General features: G+C 42.9%; 1 protein-coding gene across 1 annotated transcript in view; it reads right to left on the minus strand.

Annotated features, from left to right (window-relative positions):
- The window catches only part of CSGALNACT1 (chondroitin sulfate N-acetylgalactosaminyltransferase 1), a 299,964-nt gene extending 276,612 nt beyond the window's left edge, over positions 1-23,352 (minus strand). The window contains exon 1 of the mRNA XM_090258275.1: positions 23,235-23,352. The gene's annotated coding sequence lies outside the window, so the exon portion shown is untranslated. The remainder of the gene's footprint in view (positions 1-23,234) is intronic.
- Between the last annotated feature and the right edge of the window lie 646 nt (positions 23,353-23,998).

The raw sequence follows: 23,998 nt of genomic DNA on the forward strand, positions 1-23,998 counted from the left end.
TATCAAGATAAGTACGTTCTTTATTATACATATGGTGGAAACCACTGGTTGCCTATCAAAATCTGCTCTCCCCTGTCCTAAAACCACAGCTAGATTACATGCCCCCCCTCTTTTTGCAGATAGGTCTGGCCACATGACCAAGGAAGGCATGGCCAAGCTCTCTTCAGTGGAAGATGAGCAAAAGTACTGCACACCACGCCTGGACTAGCAGGCCTTAGAATAGAAGATCTGTGACCTCCACACTTTCTTCCCCTTCCCCTGCAATCTGAGCGTGGCCGCTCCCAGCTCCCATCGTTCAAATGGCAACAGTGCCTTAAACATGGTGGAGCCATGACTTACAAGGAACTTGGACCCTTGAAAAATCCCATGCAGCAAAACTGCCCTGCTCACCTGGAATGCCCCCAAACGTACATTTCCTTAAGCCACTAAAATTATTGTTGAGACTCTTTATTGTAACCCCCTGGCCTCATCCTAATTAATACAACAGAAGCACGGTCTCATTACAAGGGTGACAGCAGTTCTACTAGTTACGCTCTGAGAGGCTGGGTCAAGTAGTGATGAAGAGTCCCCACACGGAGCAGACTGCCAGGACCTAAACATGGGCCCCACCACTTCCTAGAGGCCTGCCCTGGGCAAATTATGTAGTCATTCAGTGCCTCAGTTCCCTCTTCCATAAAATGGAGCTAATGTCAGTACCTATCTCATAGGATTGTTGTGAAGATTAAAACACAAGAGTGAGCCCTAGCCGACTTGGCTCAGTGGACTGAGCACCAGCCTGCAAACCAAAAGGTTGCTGGTTTGATTTCTGGTCAGGGCACATGCCTGGGTTGCAGGCCAGGTCCCCAGTTGGTGGCATGTGAGAGGCAGCTGATCAATGTTTCTCACCTTCTCTTCACCTCTCTCTAAAAATAAATAAAATCTTTAAAAAACAACAAAAACCACAAGAGTGATTAGCACAAATTAATCACTTTTATAATTTCTAATTTAGAAAAAATTAACACTTCTAGAGGTCGACCCTAACAATATAGAGTGAACAAAGAAGAAAGTTTAATATCATATGGAGCATTCTTTTTTTTTTTTTTTTTTTTTTGGAGCATTCTTTATTTCTGTAGCAGGAATTAGTCATGAGCTGTTTGAGGAACGCAAAGAAATGCTTAAATTCATGGGTGTAGGCTGGAGATAGTTTTATTCTAAATTCTTGTTTCAGAGCTCTGTGAGTTTAGGTCAGATTTTTAATCCTGTTCACACACACTTGCTCTAATCTGAGCGTGCGTGCACACACACACGCACACACCCTCACTGATTTAGAGGCCACATGCTCCCTCCACATTTCAGCCCACGATTTATGCAGTTGTGGAATAAAGTGCTATTCATTCAATGAAGAGGCACATTGCTGCCTCATAAAAAGGTGGCTTGTTAATTCATTTCTCCAGTTTTAATACTTTGTTACAAGTTCTCCCAAATTTTCTAGAATATTTTTAGGTGTGTACTGTGGGGGAAAAAAAATTAACTCTTACTTTGATCCCAGGAGACTTAATTCACCTTAAGCCTGGGCCTTTCAAGAAGATTAAATAAAGGATTAAAGTAAAATTGTTCTTGAGGCAAGCAGCCTGATTTCTACAGAGTTTTTTATGTGGGTTTACAAGTGTCGTGTTACTAAACGAGTTTACTGAGGGAAGAATTTTAACTCTTCTAAGATGAATATATTTTCCCAAGATAATTTTCACATAAATTTCCTCTTATTTCTTCTAACAAAACAACCCATGGATATTTCCATAACAGCAGGTAAACCAGGGAACCTAGTAAACCAGGGACTTACAAGATTCAACTAAGTGTGCATTGAAATGTACCCCTGTGGCAAGGAAGGAAAGTAACATCCTTTGAAAAACATATGCACACACTCATTTTCACCTCCCCAGCACCTTTGGCTCTGGTGGGAACCCAGACAAGCTCCCAGGAGGAGAAAGCAGGACGTGAGCAGGGCCACGGTGCCAATGCTTCCTGCCATCCCCTGGGTGCAGAGGGGAAGACCTCAAGTAGGTGTTCCCGTGGACCCCACTAGACTGGAGACCTCCTAGGTAAATCCTTTCAAATTTTTCTGTAAAGTGATGGGATTAAGAAGTGCTAAAAGTGGAAAAGTGGAAGGACTCCTTTAAAGAAAAGAAATGAGGCGTCCTCGAAAGTGGGGTGTTTTGTGACACATCATCTTACAACTTTAAGACCCGAGAAACTTGTGATGCCAAATTTCCATGATGAAATTTCATCAGGCTAGCTGGAACAAAGTGCCTCAAAATAACTAGTAATGAAAATAAGATCCACTGCCCTGGCCAGTGTGGCTCAGGGGGTTGGGCATTGCCCCACAAATCAAAAGGCCACTGATTTGTTACCCAGTCAGGGCATATGCCTGGGTTGCAGGCCAGGTTCCCTGGTTGGGGAAGCCTGGGAAGCAACCAATGGATGTTTCTCTCCCTCTCTTTCTCCCTCCCTTCCCCTCTCTCTAAAAATAAATAAATAAAATCTTTCTTCCCTGGCTGCTGTGGCTCAGTGGATTGAGCATTGGCCTGCGAGCCAAGTGTCGGTGGTTCGATTCCCAGTCAGGGTACATTACTAGGTTGCACGTCAGGTCCCCAGTTGGGGACACAAGTGAGAGGAAACCACACAGTGATGTTTCTCTCTTTCTTCTTTCCTTTCTCTCTAAAAATAAAATAAACAAACAAATAAATAAATAAATATATTTTTTTTAAAAATCTTTCTTTAAAAACAAGATAGAAAAGAAGACCCTCAAAGAGCTCCGGAAGTGGATGGTGGCCATAGCTGGATAACAATGTAAATGTATTTAATGCTGAGCTGTACACTTAAAAATGGTTAAGGTGGTAAACCTTGTGTTATGTCTATTTACAAAATGTATATAATTAATATCACAGTGTTTTTTAAAAAGCTCTTGCTTAGACTTCCTTTTTTTTTTTTTTTTTTTTAGGTGGGGGTTGTGGGGGAAAGAGAGGGAAAGAAACATAGATCACTTTCCTCTCATACCAGCCCTGACCGGGGACTGAACCCACAACCTAGGCATGCACCCTGACCAGGAATCAAACTGGCTACCTTGGGTCTACAGGATGACTCTCAACCAACTAAACCACACCAGCCAGGACTAGACTTTAATTCTTGATCAACATCCTCTATAATTTTATATTAATAAACTCTTTTAAACTGCTGCAACAGTTAATAATTTTAAAAAATAAGTAAAATGTTGAATCAAATAATAACCAAGTTGTCAGATCACAGTGCAATTCTATCTTTGGTTTTGATGTCCATAATGCATTGATAGTAAACAGAAAAAAAGACCATTTCTTTGAAGAAGTGTCACTTGAAAAACCCTTTCTTACAATCAATTCTGAATCTTTGACCTTAATAGAATTAGGTAATATTGCAATCTGGATCAATTTGGCTTTAATTACATCTCCTCTTTTTCTAAAAATTAGTGTACTAAAAGTGGCCTGTTTTCAAACAAATTAACAAAATGGTTCATTGAGATTCCTCCTACTATCTTTGATAAACATTAATAACAAGAAAAATCTGCACTCAAAAACACTTTTTAATTCCTAAAACACAAAAGTTAAAGAGTTTTTAACAGTACATTTCCTAATTTATCTATTTTGTAACTTGGATAATATTGAATTTGTTGTTGATGATGATGATTTGTTCTTTTTAAAAGCAGAACATGTAGCTATCTCACATTCATTTTGGAAGTATGAACAGGGTAAAATACAAATAATTAAAAAGTGGAATATCTGTACTTACAAATAATACTTCTTAACCAGTCCCTTATGCTGACATGTTGGGGAACAGTATGGTGCTGAAGAAGGATTTCTGAGGGCCATAACATAATTTGAAAAGGGATAGAACATTTGGACAGAAGTGGGGAGAACAGGTAATATCAACCTAATAAAACCCATTGTTTTCTGTTGCTCTTGGTTTACCCATCTGTGCTTTATATGGAAGGTATCCAGTAAACTCAGGTTAAATAAAAATAAAATCTTATCCATATATTCTAAATACACAATTTTATAAAGCCCTTTTGTCGATGTAGATCATGCTGCTTGAAGTACGTTACATTACAAGATCATATCCAAAGCCCACACTCTTCCAATTGTCAATGGGAAGTTCTATTTAAGCATAAAATAGATTCTATTATCTCTCACTTCAAACACTTGCACTTTCCATGAGCAAGAATAAATCAATTCTCTGTGCAGAAGAACCACCAAAGTAAACCCCACTGTCTCAGACCTTCTGATTTAGGAGTCAGCAGCTGTGTGACACATGAAGTTTTATGCCTGTATGGATTATCACTGACCTCCTCCACAATTCCTAAGACAGGATTTGAATCAAAGGGTAACAGGCAACGCACAAGCATCCTGTGCACTGAGAGGTGCAGGTCCTTCTGTCGACCAAGGACCGCTGGTGCTAACCCATGCTTGCTGCACACTGACCTTTTGCAAGTGAGAGTCAAACAAAGAGATACTTCTTGAAATAAATCAAGTAATGGGTATTAGGTGATTTTAAAGGATGATGATAAATTTTTAGGTGTGAAAAATGGCACGCTGGTTACGTATAATAGAAACCTTATCAGGTTGAAGTATGTTTCCCCCTGCTACTCAAGTGAAATTCTAGTACGTCACATAGCTCTCCAGCCACTTGTGGTAACAGCAAGTCCTAGAGTTACTTTAAGTCACAAAACACAATTGTGATTCAGAAAATAGAATGTTCAGGTAAATACATTAATCGACCCTTTAAGGCCAAAAAAGTAAGATTGCCTGCTCCACCCCATACTCCCACCAAGGATCTGTCAGCCTCTGTCTTTCCTATCCATCACCTCTCCCCTACTTGCTAGCTGCTATTACTCTCCCCTCCAAGGATGGAACAGATGGAGAAGCAAGGACCACTTGACTGCTACTGCCACAGAACTAGTGACAGAGACAGCTGGCTACCTACCAATATCCATTAGCCCCTTCCTCTTTACAAAAAGAATACCAATTTTGACCTGATCAGGTACCTCAGTTGACTGGAGCATCATCCTGTGCACCAAATGGTTGCAGGTTCAATCCCAGGATGGGAGGCAACTGATCGATGTTTCTCTTATATCCATGTTTCCCTCACTACCACTCTCAAAAAAAAAATTAAAAATCAACTTCTGACCAAGATAGAGGGCTGGACAGATACGCTGCATCTCTCTCCACAACTAAGAAGGAATACAATTACATCAAAACTGGAGACAACCAGAAAATCCAGAAAATCAGCTGCATGGCAGTCCAATAAAGATATAAACAAGAAATACTCACCCAGACAGGTAGAAGGGCAGAACTGGGAGTAGAGAGGACATGGTGTGGTTGCCCTCTCCACCTCCAGCATGGTGGTGGTGACAGCAGCTATGGCCAGCTGTGGAAAGCTCAGTCACACATTCTAAAAAGGTAGGGAGGGACACCTGGGGAGCAATTCCAGATCCAGACCAGACCGCGCAGCTCAAGGTTCCAGTGCTGGAGAAAATAAAGCCTCATTGCTCCTGACTGTGAAAACCAGTGGGGGTTGGAATGGAGGAAGAAACTCTCAGCAGAGTCCATTTGTTTGGAGGTCCCCACGGTCCTAGAACGTCGGCAGACCCACCCACTCTATGAACCACGGCCGGGGCAACAGCTAGAGAGGCTCCAGTCCCAAACAGGAAGTAGGAGAAGTGCCTGGAAAAGGGGCAAGTGCTGAGCAAGTGGCATTGTTCCCTCTCAGACCCCCTCCCATACACAGCGCCACAATGTGGTGAAACGAGTCACCCCATACTGATGAATACTTAAGGCTCTGCCACTTACAATGTAACAAGTGCGACAGCTCTACCTAAGACACAGAGGCAAACACAGGAGCCTGCAAGTTGAAGAGACAGAGAAGTATGTCCCAAAAGAGGGAACAGATCAAGGTTCCAGTGGGAGAACTAAGCGACAAGGAGATAGCCAACCTAACATATGCAGAGTTCAAAACACTTGTGATAAAGATGCTCATAGGCTTGACAGATATGCTTGAGTACAGCAAACACAGAAGGAAAGAAGTGAAGACTATATACTAAGTGAAACAAAGGAAAATCCACACAAAACTAATGGGGAAGGGAAGAAAACTGGGGTTCAAATCAATGATTTGGAACATAAGGAAGAAATAGTCAACCAGTACAGAATAAAGACACAAGAATTGAAAAAAATAAGGAGAGGCTTAGGAACTTCTGGGACAACTTTAAACATGCCAACATCCAAATCATAGGGGTGCCAGAAGGAGAAGAGGAAGAGCAAGGAATTGAAAACTTATGTGAAAAAATAATGAAGGAAAACTTCCCAAATTTGGTGAAGGAAATAGACATACAAGTCCAAGAAGCACAGAGAGTTCCAAACAAGCTAGACTCAAAGAGGACCATACCAAAACACATCATAATTAAAATGCCAAAAGTGAAAGATAAAGAGAGAAACTTAAAAGCAGCAAGAGAAAAGAAGGGAGTTACCTACAAAAGGGTTCCTATAAGACTATCAGCTGATTTCTCAAAAGAAACTTTGCAGGCAAGAAGGGACTAGCAAGAAATGTTCAAAATGATGAAAAGCAAGGATCTACAACCAAGATTACCCTATCCAGCAAAGCTATCATTCAGAATGGAAGGGCAGATAAAAGTGTTTCCCAGACAAGGTAAAGCTAAAGGAGTTCATCATCACCAAGCCATTACTATATGAAATGTTAAAGGGACACATTTAAGAAAAAGAGAATCAAAACTATGAATATTAAAATGACAACAATCTCACAACTATTGACAACTGAATCTAAAAAATAAAAACAAGGCAAACAACCAGAACAGGAACAGAATCATAGGTATGGGGGATCATTTGGAGGGTTATCAGCTGGGAGGGGGAAGGGGGAAAATGGGGAAATGGTGCAGGGATTAAGAAGCATAATTGGTAGGTACAAAATAGACAGGGGGAAGTTAAGAATAATATAGGAAAGGGTGAAGCCAAAGAACTTATATGCATGACCCATGGACATGAACGATGGGGGGTGGGATTGCTGGCTGGAAGGAGTGTGCTGGGCAGAGGGAAGCAAAGAAAAATAAATTGGGACAACTATACCAGCATAATCAATAAGATATACTTTTAAAAAATCAATAAACATATCCTCATGTGAGGATTTTAAAGAGAATCCCAATTTTAAGCTGGGCCCATCGCAATAAGGTTCTATTTCCTACCCTCTAATAGAGCTCCATGTGACCCTATGACTGAACTCTGGCTAATAAGATATAAGCAAAAATACTGAGTGCAATATCCTTAAACTATCCTTAAAAAGGAGGGAACAGACACTTCTGCCTTTCCTTCGCTCCTGCTGCCTGGAACATAACGTGATGGCTGGAGCCTGAGTGGCTCCCTCTGACCATGAGCATGAAGACCACATCCCTGGGAGCAGTGGCTTTGGAGGCTTATTCCTGGTAACTGTGTAGAGCCACCACCCCACCCTTGTGTTGCCTACTTCCTGAATTATTCTATGCAAGAGAGTAATAAACTTCTATTTTGTGTAACCATTGTTCTTTCATTCATATGTAGGCAAATTTACTCCTCACTACTATAGATGGCTTTACACTCTCTCGACCAGCTGATACTTACACCCAACTCTATGTCTCCCATGGGCACTTTGGTGGGTTCTCCAGGGGTTCCCCTCAAAATCCTTGTGATATGAGTGATGCATTCTTCTATTTGCCACTCCCCACCACTACGCAGCCCCTGAGGCTCACTCCACAAGCTCTGTTGGCTCTGCCTCTTGGACAGAGGTCAACCAGTTCCTGGCCAGCTCTCCATCCCTGCAGGGGCCACATCTGGTCCCTGCAAAGCAGCCACAATTGCTCCAACGAATTTGCCAGCTGCTCTCCACTCGGCCATGCCACCAAAACATCTTCCCAGGGTCATAGCCAGCCCACCACACGTCCAGCTGGAGGGGACACAGAGCATGCTCTCCAGGAAGCCTCTCTCCAGGCTTAGGGTGAGTGAGCAGCACCCCCATTTCACACTTCCTTCAGAAAGAGGGTTTGATGCAGGCTCACAGCAGAGACTTCTCCAAAGAAATCCCGTTACAAATCCCGTATCAATGCTTTTCATACTCTCAGAGGAAGGAGGATTTTCAAGAGCTGTGAACCTGGTGTTCAGCTATTTCCTTTGAAAATCCCCATTTCGGTCTTTCTCACAACTTACTTTAGTAACTGCTAGCTAGTATATCTTGAGGCATTTGTCAAATCTTCCAATTCAACAGCCTGTCACAAAAATAATATTTGTGCTAAAACTACAAAGAAAAGCAAGGAAACCATTAAAACAATATTTGAAAAAGCAGTTACCTCTGGGGTGGGGGTGGGGGTAGGAGAAAGGAAGGAAATATGAACCAGTAAGCACAAATGAGGAGCTTCAAAGGGAACATTCTAGATGTTTATCTGGATAGTTATTTATTTTACTATTGTAAGTTAAAATGTTCACACATGTTACATACACATATATTTATTCATAATTCATTAATTTAAATGTAAACAAAGGACCAGACAGAAGATAACATCTAAACTCCACAGCAAAACAACTTGGAAAAAAAGACTGTACTCTGAGAATTAGCCTATGAATTCAACATAAAATGGAGGAAGCTGGTCAAAAAATGACTTTAACAAGGGGAAAAAGGATTTCCTCAAAAAGACCAGTGTTGCTCGTAGGAACGTCTGTAGTGATGATTAGTTCTGTGGCAGAGACAATGCCCTCAGCACACCTGCTCTACTTCATCGTCTGATGACAGACTGGGGAGGAGCAGCGCAGAGGTGGCCACGAGCACCTCTGAGCTATCTGGGTTCAAAAAGTCTTCAAACCCTCTGAGCTGAAAAGGAGTCTTGGCCAAATCCTCAAACGAGTTGCCCCTGCAGGCCAACCCTACCAGGGCTCCCCAAAAGCTGTGTGAGCCATAGGGTCGTTTTATAAAGCCTTCTGAATTACTTTTGTAATTGCCAAACCAACTTTCTGATTATGATCTGGCTTCTACAGAGCTTGTCTATGGGGAAAGGAGCTGCTGATCATGTAGGCTTTATTGTTGTTGTTACTAAGGTAATGTTAGCTTCATTATCGTTAACAATGACAGCTAATATTTCTTGCATGCTTATCCTGCTTGATCCTCACAAAAACCTTAGTCCTACTGCAAGGCAGCGTGGGGAAGTGATAAAGAGCAACAGACTGCCAGGCTCTAACTCTGGATCTAACCCTGTACCACCTTGAGCAATACATTCAGCCTCTTTGGGCCTCAGTTTCCCCATCTGTAAGGTGGAATAATGGTAATACCTACCTGATAAGGTTGTTGTGAAGATGAAATTAGTTGATTTTGCCAAAGCCCTGAGACAGCAGCCGTCACACAGTGGGTACAGGACAAATGTTTACTATTATTTCCATTTTATTCATAGTAGTAAAGTTACCTGCCTAAATTCTGTAGGCTTCACACGCCATGTGCTTAACCAACATGCTTGCTATTAACCACCATCACAGGTTCTTGTCAAGGTAAATTAACACCTGTGCCTTCGGGGTCCTCCTTGACCTTGGGGTATGTTGGTTAAATGACTTACTCAAGTCTGAAGAAAGTCAGACTCTGGGCCTTCAAAACAGAGACGAGGCTCTCCCCAGCTGAGCCCTGGTCTGGCCCAACAACAGCCAACCTAACTTTGAATAATCCCAGGACAGCTGTCTGCCATCCTGCCTGACATCCCACTGAACTCAGAAATTCTTAAGAACAGGCCTCTTACTTTAAGTTCTCAGTTTCTAGCAACATGCCAATCAGCAAATATAAAATAAAAATTCTTCTGTAACCCCAGAGAGATTCAGATTATATCAACACTGTCTTCAGGTGGTTGTAAAGCAGCAATCTTTCCTTCAAAACCTTTCTAACCTACCCAGGCTAAGGTCTACTCCACCTGTGAAGGGCCCAGGAAATGGGAACTGGTCCAAACATCATCAGCCGAGGTTCACCACCGTTCTGAAGGAAAAGTGCCACGAACGAGCAGAGCTGCACTTCCATTTCTGCTGCTAACACCCCTGCGAACTTGGCTGAGCCCCTTGGCTCTCGGAGCTTCAGCTTCCCCATTTGAGAAGCAGAAAAATTAGACCAGATGATCTGTAAATTCTCTTCCATTCTTTGATCCATGTTTTAATTCAGAGCCAAATCTCATTTTTGATTTGATCACATTCAAAAACAACTCAAAATAACTCACTCTAAGGAGACGCACTGCTTTCCGTAATGCATATAAGGAGAAAGTGATGCTGCTGCTATTTGCAGTTCTGAAGGGACACAGGCCGCTGGGACCACTGTGAGGAGAGTTCCTATTGGCCTGATAACTACACATTACATGAAACTTGTGGCTTGAAAGCTTTTCTACCAGAGAATAATAAACAATAAACGGGGCTTATTCTTAATCTGATTCATGCCAATCAATGTGCGAACATGTGTGTGCCTGTGTGTTTGTGTATGCTCATAGCACACTGCAGATTTTTTAGAAATGTAAATAATAAATGAGAAAGTATGGTGAACTCTCCAAAAAAAGGACAACATGTATTACAGTGGCTGTCTCAGAATGATGCTAGATAACTTATTCAAGATACTAAGGTGATTTATAATCTTTTTTTGGGGGGGCCCTGTACTATGAAAATGCTTGCTCTTAAGTCAATGATGCAAATAAATTTTTGAATTAGACTGCACAGAAGAAGTGGGAAAAGTAAGAATGAACACATGGACTTCCATGTGATAGTGGTTTCATATCTTAAATTATTCTTTTTATCAGGACCATGTATAACATGTGACTTCTAACTGATTGGTTTTCTTCCAAACATCATTGTAACTTGCATTTTTAGCCTTTAAAGCTACTTTAAAATTCTTTAATTTAGTAAAATTAATGTTATCAGATATATCTATTCAGAAGCCTGATTCATGAAAAATGCATACTATAGATACCAAATTTCTGCACTCGTTTTTCACAGGTTTCATAATCTTTGTAGCATGACCCTTCTTAATGGCCAAACAGTGCTGAACCTTTCATCAAACTTTCATGCACTGTATTTTGACACACTGGACTCTGGCGCGGGTGCGGGGGTAAGGGAGTAGAGAGATAAGTGATCCAGGAAGCTGAGGTATGTCACAGGTAATGACCAGGCTATTATTCTGAATGATAATGCCAGGCTTGCACAAAACATTTTGCCTAATTAGACTTCACACAAGGAGGGGAAATGCTTTAATATTTAACAAGTATAATGGTGTAATCAATGTATACAAATCAGGCCTGATAAGGAATATTGTTTATTAAAGAAAGAGACAGATGGCTACGGGAAAGGTATAGTCATTAAATGTAAAATCTCACAGGCTCCAACTGTGAGTACCAGCCACGTACCTTCAAATTGCCACTCTAACCCAGAAACTCCATGCATTATTTAGTCCCGTCCTCCTGCTCAGTAAGCTATAGATACACCCACACCATAGATTTACCAAAATAACTGGGTTTCAATAGATCATCTTTGCTGTTTCTCAAAGCTGTCTTTTCTTAAACACTTTTGCTGCTGTCAAAATCCCAATGAGTCAAGATGTCCAACATCTCTTATAGTCATTTCAGTTAGATAATTAGTTCTCCTTTTTATTACCTTCAATAACACTTAATGTGTTGGAAGCCTTCCTGACTCTATTAAATCCACCCAGCCTGCCACAAGGTTATGAATACATAATTTGTTTATAGGTATCTTTAAGAAAACACAAAGTAAGAAGACAGTATAAATGAATATAGTTAAAAACAGGTTGCTTATGAACTACAAGTTATAGCAAAAGAGATTTCTAAGGGTGGGTTATCTGTTCAGTTTCTCCAAGGTCAGAATGACACTCAAATAAATACAGGGACCCAGAAGGCAATTTGCGCATTTGTGAGCAGTTTCTCACTAACCTTGCTGCTGACCATCAGTTGCTACACTCATTCATTCCACACATATTATTGAGAACCTACTGTGACTACACACTATGTTATACTCTGTGGAGTACATCAAAAAATGTGTAAACTAGGGTCCCTACCAGAAGCAAGATTTAACAGCGGGTGCACCAGGCACAAGCCCTGGGCCCCGACTTCTGAAGGGCCCCGCAAAACCCCAACTTTACAGTTTTTTCTAATGACACCAGGTATGGTTTCATATGTGCAATTTTAACTACGTACAAGTTGTAGACTTGCGGAGTCCTTCAGAAGTCCGGGCCCAGGGTGCGCGCCCGGTGCACCCACGGTTAAATCCACCTCTGATAGCCTCCCTAAGCTCTTGGGAGTCCACAGACTTGTCCAAGTTTGACATAAAAGCAACTACAATGCCTATCGCCATGTAACGCTTGGCCACACTTGGTAATTATGGAGGTACTGTGGCAGTCTTGGGAGTAGCAGTTTTGAGAGCAAACAGACCTTTGTTGAAATGCTGGCCCTTGCCTATTGTAGTCATCTGAACCAGCCCAGGTGCTTCATCTATCTGATAATATTTCTGTATGGGTTTTGTTTTTAATTCCACAAATAAAGGGCTGCAAGTAGTGTTTATCACACAGCAGTGTTTTGTTTTGTTTTGTTTTTCCCTAACCTCTGCCATTTCTGTATTTCCAGGAGAAAAATGGGTCTCATTTTCATTGAAAAACCAAGTACTTAACTCTTGACTTAGCTGCAATGAAAACCATATCTAAAGATACCAGATAAGATGTGAATCTTATCTTTCCTTGGGCACAATCTCATTTTTTACTTGTGTCCCTCACTAAACTCCTCAAGAACTATTCTTAGCAAGTGTTTCCAGATAGGTCCTTGGTTTGAAGTGCAGAGAACAAAGGATTTCAAGTTTTAATTTACTAGCTGGATGTTTACAGATGAAGCTGAGAGCATTTAGAGTCAATCTGATTCTTGAAGCGTATTGCCATTGTTTCCATTTCTGATGTTATAAAATCAACAGGATATAAAATCCCCTTGGCCTCGAAGTAGGTACTGAAAGCTTGCCATCCCCAGGAAGGATGTTCCACATGCCATTAAGCCATAATTTGATAATATATTCTACTCTGAATTTCACTCTACTGTGAGTTCCTGGAGGTAAGAAACTCCTGTATTTTCATGTACTTATCTCTAGTACTGAGCACAGTGCCAGGCACATGGTAGGAGCTTCATAACTACATTCTCAAAAGATTCTGAGAGCATCTAGAACAGACAGTTGTGTAGGTGGCATCGTTGTAGGGGAACCTGAAATAGCCTGCCAGTAGCTATGGTGCCTAAGGATGTGTGGCCCATCAAGAACAGCATGGAACCCAAGGGACTTGGGTTCCACTCCTAACAATGTCATTCCACTAAGTCACTTCACCTCCCTGGGCTTCTTTCTGTTCATTTGCAAAATATGAAGATAATTGATTATGAAGATAATCAAAATGTTCTCAAACATGTTATTATTTCTGCGAAAGACTAATGTTAGACCTAATGATCTCAGAGATAATATGTTTTTGATGTAATCTTGCTAACCAGTGGCCCTCCCATTACTTCCACCTCCAATAAGTCATTGTCAAGACTATGCAATGAGGTCTACAAATCCTCCAGGACCCAAGTGTCCCTTTCAAATGCACAATATTGCCATTCCAACGATTTCTAACTTACATAAATAAAATAAGTGAACATTGCCAGCTTTATTCAAAGCTTCTCCATGTATTCTCTGACCCTCATTCCTAAGTGATTAACGGCAGCACTGATACTTACCCATTTCACACCTGCATGAGATTTGCCCCCAAAATCATCACAGCCACTTGTGGAGACCAGGAGCAGGAATTTAAAGAAGTGGGCGCCTCCTGTTCACCTTCGTCCTAGGCTGGACCATCGCCAGCAGAACAAGCACCTCCTCAGGCACCCAGAGGGCTCTATAAAGGACCCACACCTACCTCCCACCTGCTCCACCCCAGTGAAGAGCTCAAACACCCACTGGCTACCCTGTGGTCACGAACAAAACTCACCATTTCGAGAGGATGGGGAAGAAACTGCCGTCCTGGTCGTCAGTGAGCAGATCATTTCTATAGTTGGTTTCTGAGGCCACTGCCTTGAGTGGGAGAGAAACCAAAAGCCTACAGTTCCTGCATGTCTTCCTATCTCATTTCCATCAGAGCATGAACGTGAAGGCACCCTCTCTGCATAAAAGGTCCAAGGAGGTGTTCTCATGGCCTCTGTTATCCACACTAATAACAGCCCAGACTCATTCCGGTCCAGACCCACTCTCAGAGGAAGACAAAAAGGTAATTCCAGTAAAGCTGGATAAATTCTCCTAAAAGATATTCATGGGGAAAATACTCAGGAATTTTTTGATTATTTAAGTGAATAAAACACTCGCTACAAAGAAAAAACGCTTTTCAGACAACCCAAGATGTTGAATCAGATCCAACGAAGTAACGGATTTTATGCTCAGATTTTGGCTTCAGCCAGCATTTGGATTGATGAATTCATTCACAGTCCATAAATTTCATTTATTTGCATTCAAATGGCCCCTGAGTCTAAATGATTAAATTACTACTGTAAAAGATTAAGAAGTTGCTTATGGCCACAGAGTGAGTCAGCTTTGGAATCCCTTGTCCACCAACCTAGTCTCCTTCTGTAGCCATTTGTCTACACCTCCATCTGGAGGAGATATTAAAAATAAAAAATCCTCAGCTCTCTCCTGTTAATTAGGCACAGAATTCTCTGGGCCCCAGAAACCTAAAGGCCATAAGTTTAGTGAAAACAAAAAACAAAAAAAACCAAAGGGACCCTCCCTATCAAAGAACAGCCTTCAGATAGAAGCCAGAGCTTGCAGGTCATAGGTACACCCAAAGAAATATCTGCCCACAACACAAGTCTCCTCACTTGGTTCCCCATTACGTAGCTGCAAACATACTTAAATAAATTTTATTTCTACACAAATAAGATATCCAAAAATACCATGGGTATTTTGAGTTGCTATGTCTATGGAGGCCCAAGAAGTACTTATTCCCTCTCCATTTGCAGATAGAGCAGATGCGAAATAAGAAAAGAACAGCCACGATCCTTTGGACAGCTCATTAAAGCAGCCAAGGGACTTAAGGAATTCATTCTTTAACATCAAGTCCCACTCACTGCCTCACTCCCCTCAGTCCTGGGCTGTGAGCTACAATACACAGGGAGACCAAGAGTGGTTTTCTGGGCTGCGTCTCCATACCGGAGGAACTTCTCTAGTGACATGTACACAGTGGGTGTTCAAGACACGTTTTATTATAATCATCTAGAATTTAAGACATTGAAAAAAAATATCCAAGAGTAGAATTAGAGGAGTTAAGGTCAAGGGCAAACAAAAATACACACTGCTTTTCCTAGTCTTCCCGATGCGCCTGGGTCCCTGTTTTCTTTTCCACGCTTCCTTCCTGTGACCCTGTGCCAAGCAGTTTATGTACCTTATGTAAATCCATCAGCAAACCACCCAGTAAGACAGGCACTATTACCCTCATTTTACAGATGAGAAAACTGAGATCTCAAGAATTACGTAACTTGCCCAAGATCACAGTTAAGAAAGAGGAAAGTTGTGCAACTGGGTGACCTGACTTTAACTCCCAAGCCCACTCACAACACACTACTTCCTCATTCAGTTCCTTGTTTCCCCTATGTTCTCACTTTTTCAAGTGCTCAGCATACATTCATCGTGCTGATCTTCCCCAAAACCATATGAACTAACTTGGATTTCATTCCAAGGGCTGTTCCTTTTCCTACAAAGCTGCCCTTGTGTTGTTTTCTTAAAGTCTGCTTGCTCATTCCATTTTCATACACTCTATCAAGTCTATAAAATGGGCTGTTGAAAATTACAATAACTTGCTTTAAACTGTTCCCAATTCAAGACTGTTTTTAAATTTTTTGCACTTTAAAAAAAAAAAAAAAACCTGAATCAAGCTTCTCTTGCACCTGGGCAGATTCTGTTTGCTTATTCACAGAAGGGCTGGTGTATGCCTATGTGCCAACGCATAATAAACAATGAGTCAAGGTCTCCTGCGCACTGGCTGAGTCAGACAGTCCTGAACTGTAATGATTTGGTAAAACCTCACATTCCCTCCCTAACGCCCACAGCATCTACCCTGGACACCAAACAGGCAGCTTATTATCACAAAACCACGAGGAACATCTCTCTAAAAACGTTCTCTGATCTCACAACCTGGCCCACCCTACAGAAATGCCAGCAGGACCCCATGCAGGGGCCCCTCAGACCTGGCTCTCTGCCCCACTGTGTCTTTAACCAGATCTCCAACTGGAAAAAATTTTAAAAGGCTTGTTTTCCTGCCACCAGCTCCCCCTTGAAGATCTAGAGTGGGAACTGGCAACAACTAGTAATTTTGACTTAGCTCCTCGCTGAGAGAGGATGCACTGCTTTTGGAAAAACCCTGCAGCAGGAGACCAGGGAGTTAGAGGCACGTAGCAAGCACCAACTGGGGGGAGCAGGAGGGCTGCAGACCTCTTCCTAAACTGCAGCGCAGCCCACCCTGCCTCGAGCTGCACCTCTGAGCCAGTTGACTGCACCTCGTGCCCTCGAGAAGCTGCTCGTGTTCTCACCTTGCTCCCCACCTAGCTCCCAAACCCTTCCATCTGACCCACCTCGGCCTTTGTTTCTGGCTTGTTCCAACTTCCATGAGACCTGAGCTCTTGGCTACTCCCCCAAGTAGCGTCACCGTCACCCCTTGGACCCAAACCTTCCTCTTCACCCCAAGCACCTGTCCTGGGCTCCAAGATGCCATTGCCTCCTGGAATTCCTCTGCTTCTGGCCAGCCTGAGGAACAACCCACTGTGACGGGAACCCGAAACTGGCACCGCTCACCTATCACCCCACACCTCTGCCAGTTCTGTCACAGCCCCGTGAGGGACAATAAGAAAGTAACTTTTAGATGAATTCATCGCAGACTACCTTGGATTTTAGATATCTTTATCTCTACCCCCCAGTAAGTGTGGGAGCAGGAAGGGGAGAGGAGGGAAGGAAGCAAGTGAGAAGAGACAGACAAATAGGAAGAACAGGAAAGGAACCACCACTGCTTCCTGCCTCTAGTGGCCTGGTGCTTTCCTTCTGCATCTCATTCAGTTCTTACAACAGCCTTAAGGTATTATTATCCCCATTATGCACACAAGGACACTAAGCCTCCAGATGAGAGACTCCCAGTCAGTAAGTGGTAGAGCTGGGATTCAAACCCCAGGATTGCCCAGCTTCAGAGGCTTCAATGTCTTCCTGTCTACAGCAGCCTTCCTCATCTTTGAAACTCCGTAGTGTGGTGAGTGCCTTAATAGAAGGGGTGAATAATAATACAGGGTGGGGCAAAGGTAGATTTACAGTTGTGAGTATGCAAAACACAGAATTTATCCTTGTGTTATTATCTAGTAATGACTGTATTACTTTCCATACGAACAACTGTAAACTTATTTTTGCCCTATCCTGTATTTCTTAAATGAAGGCATGAATGGTTGACTCCAGCCTTCATACCTTAATATTCTGCAACCCACACATTTGATTTTATTCATATATTCTGCTTATAAATTGCCTGCAAAATGCCTTGATAAGAAGTTAAATGTTGTATGTAAATAAGTTGTACTACATTGAATTGTATTTTGAGCTACTAGAAAATGCTACATATTAAAATCTATAAATAAAAAGTGCTGAAGCAGACCCACAGATAAAATTTCATTTGTCATCTTGCTCCATCATGTCCAGAAATAGATACAAATACAATACACTAAGGAAAATCAATGTCTTCACATTTTGTTAACCCTTAGAACTCTACAGCATTTTGTAGGCTACCAATTCAATGAGTATTTGTGCTGGAAAAGAAGAACAGAGGTTATGAGCTCAAGTCCCGGAGCCAGGCAGACAGGGACTCAAGGCCCAGGTCCACCACTTACGAGCTGACCTTGGGCAAGTAACTCACCTCTCTAAACCTTGGTTTTCTCATCTGTAAGATGCAGATATTAACAGTGCCACTCCCTAAACTGGCTGTATGGATTAAATTAATAACTCATGGCCCACACTTCGCAGAGCCGCTGCCGGATGGTGAACGGCACCACAGGTGTCAGCCCCTTTACCACGTGAAGAGAAGAACTGTAACGCAAGTGCAGCAAGAAACCCGAAATGAACCACTTGCATTCACAAACATTTTTATAAACACTAAATCCACCTGAACCCCCTGTTCTAGGTTACTGTGATTACTGGCAAGATCCACCCTGAAAGCAATGCCACCAAGAATAATGACGATGATCACCAGCAGTGATACATTTCTCATTTACTATGTGCCACGCACTGTTCTAACCATTTCTACAGAAAAGAGCATCACAACAGTTGTGCAGATTGTGCCACACAAGAGTGCCCTGTGGGAAGTGAGTGGGGCTGAAGTCCAGTTCACTCACTGCTTACCACGCCACGCACCCTGACACAGGACAGTCCACCACAAAGGGACACACTGTGGGCTAGCAGTGCCCTGTTTACATGTGTTAACAGATACATTAACTTCAACAAGTTTCTAACAAATGGGAGACAGAAGTAGAAAGTCACTTTTGAGAGTACCCAGGACCTAAGTGAAAGAACACCATTTTAGGACAACTGTGCGCCACTTAACAGCGGGGATGCAGTAGGAGAAATTTTCATTAGATTTTGTTGGTGTGCAAGCATCGTAGAGAGCACTTACACAAACCTAGATCGTAGAGCCTACGACTGTGACTGGGTTGCTATACTTTTTACATGGCTGGCAGCCCAGTAGGTTTGTTTACACCAATGTCACCACAAACACACGAGCAATGCATTACACTAGGATGTCAGTATAGCTAGATACCACTAGGAGACAGAAATTCTTCAGCTCCATTGTAATCTTACAGGACGGCCGTCATATATTCGGTCTGTCATTGACCAAAACATTATGTGGCACATGACTGTAATTTCATTACCAGAGTAGATAAGTATATCCCCAAATCACCAGTGAACAATACCTATTACTAAGCTTCACAATGTGTACCTACGTGCTTTGGGAACCCAAAAATAAGCAGGCCCTCCTGTTCAGTATAAATACACAATTGATAGTCCCTGCTTCCTGCTTCCCTTTTCCTCCATCAACTCAAATGTTCCTGTGTTTGAAAATGAAACAAAGTATCAGACATGACCCCAGGATAACCAAATGCTATGTTTTGCATTGCCTAAAAACAACAACAAAAATTACCTTTGTAGCAAGGGATATTTCACTAAGTGAGAGGTTCAACATTTCATTGCAAATTGTAGTGAACTGTCCACCCAGGATGGGCACCTCCCAAGGCAGGTTCCTAAAAATGACTCCTGTGTATAAAAAGATTCGTTCATTTCCAGTCACCTAGGGCATCCATAATCTTGGTCAGCTCAAGGGTTTCTTGTCCACCCTAAACGCCTTGTTCTGCATACAGCTTTATACAGCTCGTTTTGGCTTAGACTCAAGCTTCATTCTGGGAAGAACAGAGAAGCAGGTATATGCCATGGCCTTTGCTAGCCAGATGTTTGAGGGCGAAAGCAATACTCTTCCAGTTCTAGAAAAGCATTACTTTGTGCAAATGGGATCTGTATAATTTTCAATATGCTGAAAATCATAAACATAATCCAAAAACATTAGCTTAATTAGAGGGAAGTGATAATAAAAATAATCTGCGACCTTCACGCAAAGTTATTCCTCTTACCCAGTTCCTTAAAGAGTACTGATGTAGACCAGGATAGAAAAACAGCAAAAATCAGATTGCTTTGTTTTAAGATCCCACCATGTGAAAACCAGAATTGGAGGGCTGATAATTTTCTGAACTCAGCCATTCTCCTAAGAGAATAAACCCCTTGGTACGATTACAGGCCTGCAATGCGCTGAACACTTCTCTTAACTGTTGTTAATTTTACTTTAGAGATTAATAGTGTTCAGTGTGTCGCTGTAATTAAATTTCACTGAAAATCTGAAAATACAGTTTTCTCTTATTCATTTGCAAACAACATGGCAGTATTTTCAGTAATAATGTTTGCTTGCATACATTGTCAATACTTTTTCTACCAAACAGCAAGTTATAGCTGACAAATAAAAACACCAACACACTTTAAAATTGTTCCACAGTCTCAAGCCTGGCTAACTTCATCCAAATTAGAATTTAAAAATAAGAGGTCTCCTCAAAAACTCACAGAAGAAACATGCCTTTCAATGATGCACCTTGAAATGTAATAAAACATATTTCTTAAAGGTGCAGTTTAATGTGGTCCCTTTTTTAAAAAAAAAAAGGATATCAAGAGCTTCCACTGACCAGATAAAATTCCTTTTTATCTACAACAAAACTCATATTGTTGTTAGTGCTACAAGCACCTATCTAGGAAATAAAGCCACTCTAAAAGATAAAAAATAAGCGCCCTAACCAGTGTGGCTTGGTAGGGCATTGTCCCACAAACAAAAGGCCGCTAGTTTGATTCCTGGTTGCAGGTTTGGTCCCTGGCTATGAGAGGCAATGGATCCATGTTTCTCTCCCTCTCATTCTCCCTCCCTTTCCCTTTCTCCAAAATAAAAAATAAAATTTTAAAAAAGACAAAAATAAGCTCCACCAAAGACATTAAAAACTTTGAAAATACTAGATCTAAATCACATACTTGATGTTTTAGAAAGTTTTTAATCATATATTTAAATATAAGTCTGTGCCAAGTAAAAGGCCCAATTCTTCAATCTCCTTTAAGCCTTTAAGTCTAAAGTTATTCCAAAGGGTATCCAATCTGTCATTTAACACCGCTTTCATTTTTTTTAGGCCTTCGGTAGTGCTTTTTGCACAAGGTTGCTCCTTCTAATAAAATATTCGATGTCAAGAACCCAGGAAGTTAAATTCCTTCGCTACCTTAGAGAACAGAATAATGGCAATAAATGCCAGCCTAGGGTGATACACGAGGCAGAGGAGGCCCCTAGTGGTGAGGCCATAGCTCCAACCTGGCTTTATCCATTTTATAAGACTGCTTCATCACAAGGGCAAAATCAATAGGTAATAAAGTCTACCAGAGCTTTGCTTCTTTAATAACCTCTATTAGCCCTAAAATATAGTAGGGCTATCATTTAGAATCCCAAGATTCTTTCATCAGGAATATTTTTTTAAAAAGGAAAAAAAAGAATGGTACCTGAAGAATAACTCCATTACATTCTGTATTTCAAATGAACACATACTGATTAAGCCCTGACACCCTGACAGGCACTGAGCTGGGCATGGGGAGATGAGCATCATTACAGAGCATCCCATGATTTCTTTCAATGTAATAACATCACATTAAGGACAGAGCTAGGACGATATGAAGACCGGGAAATAAAACTTATCATCATATGACCCTATGATGGTTTCTTACCAACAGGAAAAACCTCAAGTATCGCCCACCCCAACCTCAAAGTGTCAGCTCTTCGTTTTCAAATACCTATAGAGGCAGCACCTGAGGTTCTTCAACAAATCATAAGTGAATGAAGGAATGAAAAGTAAGATGGCAAAGAAGAAGGAATTTTAAATAAAAAAAAAAAAAATGTTGGAATAGGCCAGAGTTTGGAGATTCCTAAAAGTTAAAGGAAGGCAAAAGGCACGAGGAGACAATGGTGAAGCTCTTACTGTGCTCCAGACACTGGACTACATTCCTCAATGTTATTTAATTCTGCCTAACCTCTCCGTTAGGTGAGGGATATGACTGGCATTTCAGCACATAGGAAACCAAGGCTGGGAAAGGTTAAGCGACTCCCACCTGGTCACAGTTAATAAATGGGAGAGACCACTGGGAGCCCAGGTATCTGGAATGGCATTTTGCTTCGAACTCTATCAATACAGTTTGCAAACAGACAGATGAAGTTTGGAACACAACATGAACAATAATGTGTAGTTCAGAGTACATATAGCATGGTAAAGCGACGCAGAGGAATTATAATAGGAAATAGTTATTGGGTTCCTACAATGGGTATGGCATGGCCCATCCTTGCTTTCCAGGAATGGCCATTCTCTGGTACACAACACAAAATCCCATATCCTGTTCTGCACTACTACACGGTTTCAGGTCACTTGTGACTGAGGCTTTCGTTTTTGCTTTATTCTATTTCCAATGGAAAGACTTTTCTCCTCCCAATTAGCGACATGACAGCACCGCACAGGGCTTATTAATGCTCATTGTTACAAGTAACATTAAGATAATTATGACTTTCTTGTATGAACACTTAACAAAATCCAAGAAATATGGCAGATTTACATTTAAATTTCTAGTAAAAAGATGTGAGAGAACAGTTAATTATCTTTATCATCTAGACCCATCTAATGACATTTAAGTTAAAACTACTCTGAGGCTTTGAAAACAGAATAAAAGCGGAGTTTGCGAAATAACCACTCTATCATTTATGTGTTTACCAAGGCTCACTGTTTCAGCATGTACAGCTCTGTTGAAATCTTTTCCTCTCTCATCCCTCTTTCTTTGCTCATTGATGAAAAGAGAACTTCCAACATCACTGACGGTAATGCAGGTGCAGGAAGTATCGCGGAAACAACAACTTTGCCTTCTCTTTGTACAGCTTTCCTCCTCCTCCCCGCCATGCAAACCCCGGTGCCCCTAGACCTTGCCCTCGACCACAAAAATACTTCTTTAGGGCATCCTCGGTCTCGATGACCTCGGTCCGGGTCCCAGGCAAGCCGGCATACTGCCCACCCGCCACCCTCGGCACGCCCCCTCCACCCTCTCCATCGCAGCAAAAATAACACACCAATACCCGCAAAGTAGCCCCGCGATCCTGTATCCCTGCTACTTTTTAGTAGGTGTAAGAGAAACTCATTAAACAGTCAAAGGCCACGAGGAAGATTGGTGAAGCCAAATGACACCCGGCGTGGCAGCAGCCAGGACCCTCCCTGGAAGCCTCCTTCGCGGGTCCCTGAACGTTCCCCTGAAGGTGCCGCGCCCGCCCAGGGCCAAGCCGCCCCCGAGCCCCACAGCGCCGAGCCCCTTCCCCGCACCTTAACCCGCAGCCCCGGCGGGCAGGACGAAGGGAGGCCGGGCGCCGCACCGTCCTCCGGGGCTGCACGAGCCTCCCCGAGGTCGCGGGCTGGAGAGAGCAAGGCAGCCGCACCGACGCCCCCGCGCGGCGTGCCACACCCGGCCGGCCAGGAAGGGGACCCTACTCACCCCGAGGTGCCCCCCAGGGCTGCCAGCCAGCTCCTGCTGCTCCCGCGCAGCCGAACTTCCCCTCCTGCGCGGCCGCCGGGGGCTCGGCTCCACCTCCGGCTCCGGCAGCCTCGGAGCCTCCGGGGACCCGGGGGGCGGGGAGCGGCGGCGGCGGCAGCGGCGGCGGGCGGGCTGAACCGCGGCCGAGCCCCAGCGCTCGTCGCCGGCTGGGGGCCGCAAGGCAGCGAGCCCGCGCTGCAACGGCCCCCGGGGGTCGCGCTTCGCTGCGCCTACCGGCTTCCCCCCAGCGCCCCTCTGCAGTGCGTCCCTCTGCCCGGTCGTAGCGGGGCGCCCTGGCGAAGCCTGTCCGCCCTTTGACGAGGGCACTACCGGAGACCTGGGGTCCCCTGCAGGTGGGCGGCTTTGCACGTGACTGCTCACTGAGATCCGGAAAAGTTGAAGGAAGGGGCTAAGACACTGGTGCGTGGCCGGTGCCCCGGGAGAGGGGTGATCTGGTGTTTATTCCACAAGTATGTGGTCCTTCCTCTTTCAGGAACGAGCTCCCCAGGCGGCCATCGTCCCCCACCCAACCCATTTCCTTTGCCCTCTCTGGGCTGCCCTCCCCTCTGTGGGCCGACTTACAGAAACTTTGTAAATTGGATCTTGGAGAATTTATTCTGTAGTCGGTGTCTTTGCGACTCTGGCCAGTTATAACGCTTTCACTAGGGAGCTTTTATTTACAGCGAAGGTCAGAACCTTTTTAGCTCTGAGGCCCCACCACCGAC

This window comes from Furipterus horrens, unplaced genomic scaffold, assembly GCF_987537825.1.
Source record: "Furipterus horrens unplaced genomic scaffold, mFurHor1.1.pri manual_scaffold_12, whole genome shotgun sequence".
Lineage (NCBI taxonomy): Eukaryota > Metazoa > Chordata > Mammalia > Chiroptera > Furipteridae > Furipterus > Furipterus horrens.